Below are 1,844 nucleotides of genomic sequence, written 5' to 3'. Positions count from 1 at the left end.
GGAGATCTGCACTGATAACTTTAATAACGCCAGCAGGTACAATTAATTTCCATTCCCTTTCTTCATACACTGCTATGTGAAGGGGACTGGAAGGGCAGAATTAAACTCCATTAAGGCTGCAGCCTGAAGCTCTGCAGCAGACTGACTGCTTAGCACCCAGCACGGAAGCCCCCTCCCTGTCTGCATTTCATAAGAGAGCATGATGCTGGATGATGAAGGCTTGAGGGAGCCTGCATGGCACTGAGGGTGGGGATGATCATCTCTTTTGTGGATGAGGGAAAAATGACTACAAAAATGAAATTAAAAAGCCTAGGCAAGACTTGATATGAGCCTAATGGAAAGAGGTATTAAGCAAGATTTAAACAAAATGATACTGAGATATTTTATACTGTCTCCAAGAGGAATATCTATTTTATAGTCGATGCATTGTTCTGCAGTTACTGTATCCCTACTTCAATTTTTTTAATGACTCTTAAGAATTTAAAAATGCAAAACAATCAAACTTATTATAGTCAGCTAGAAAGCATCTCCAGGGGTCAAAGTGAGTGCCCTGGGGAGGCGGTGGTTACACACTGGGCTGCTAACCGCAAGTTCTGTAGTTTGAAACCACCGGCTGCTCCAAGGGAGAACGGTGAGGGGAAGTGGAGGCTTTCCACCCATCGTAAAGAGGGACAGTCTCAGAAACCCCGTGGGGCAGGTCAACTTGATGGCGGTGAGAGCAGGAAACAAGCTTCTAGAGCATTCTGTGGGTACAGGGAAGAGGTCTGGGAATGTCAGGAGTTTGAATACATTTAAAAAGACAAACCCAAACTCCCTGCCTCAGGCTTGAGCTTTTGTATTATTTTTCCCTGCCAGCCAGAAGGACAAGACAAGTGCTTTGAATTTTAGTGAGGTTGTGCTGCAGGCTGCATGCCAGATTCTCAAACCCTGGTCAAATGCACTTGCTCAGACCCCATTCTTCTCAACCCCTGTGGCCAGCCTCTCATGAAGGCCCAAGAGCTGTAAGACTCTCACTTCCCTTTTGCCCATTCTACAAGCGCTGTGCAGTAGCGAGTGTGCATTGAGCCACTAACTGCAAGATCAGCAGTTTGAAAGCAGCCATCCTGCGGGAGAAAGACGGGCTTCCTACTCTGGTGAAGTTAGTCTCAGACACTCACAGGAGGTTCTACCCTGTCCTACAGGGTGCTGTGAGTTGGCATCGACTTGACGGCAGTGTTTGGTTTGGTTTTGGTTCTGGACATTTTGTCTGTCCTGTTTGTTGACGCTTAAAGTCCTCTTTCTTGGCCTAAACCACCCTTTCCAGATGACTCACTTTCACGACTTCTGAGTGGGTAACTTTGACATCCCCCTTCCAGCCCTTCCCTTCACTAGGCCTTCATTTCACCGTGCCGAAAACGGATCTTTGGAAGCGTGATGCCATGTCCCGGAAAGAGCCCTGAAGGGAAGTTGGAAGAACTGATAGCAGCAGCCCCACGTCTACCCAGCAGGCTAATCCAAAGCAAGCCACTTCTGGCCGGCTCTCACCTGCTTCCGTAGAGGGCTGGAGTAGAACTGGTGACTCTGCCTTACACTTGGCCCGATAAAATATGCAGCTCCAGCTTCCAGCTGGCTCTGGCCCAAGTCCTCTTTGACTCCTCTTTTCTCACACCCATTTCCAATCCAGCAGCACATCATGTTGCCTCCATCTTCAAGAAGTTCATGGGAAAATTTAGATGAAAATTAATCCCAATTTTTCCACAAACTTTTTGAAGCCTCCCCACCCCCACCCCCACCCCCGTACCATACATACACAACTTTGACTACTTCTTTTTCCCCCCCTTTACCTCCCCAGCCTCACCACTGTC

The 1,844-nt window shown here is 47.9% G+C and overlaps 1 protein-coding gene across 7 annotated transcripts in view; it reads right to left on the bottom strand.

Annotated features, from left to right (window-relative positions):
- SRGAP2 (SLIT-ROBO Rho GTPase activating protein 2) overlaps positions 1-1,844 on the bottom strand; it is a 277,777-nt gene that overhangs the window by 109,343 nt on the left and 166,590 nt on the right. The window lies entirely within an intron of this gene.

The sequence above is a fragment of the Echinops telfairi genome, unplaced genomic scaffold (genome assembly GCF_000313985.2).
Source record: "Echinops telfairi isolate 266 unplaced genomic scaffold, ASM31398v2 ScPeMD7_7424;HRSCAF=8462, whole genome shotgun sequence".
In the NCBI taxonomy this organism is placed as follows: Eukaryota; Metazoa; Chordata; class Mammalia; order Afrosoricida; family Tenrecidae; genus Echinops; species Echinops telfairi.
Note: the sequence above shows the minus strand (reverse complement) of the source record. Positions and strands in the feature narration are given on the sequence as shown.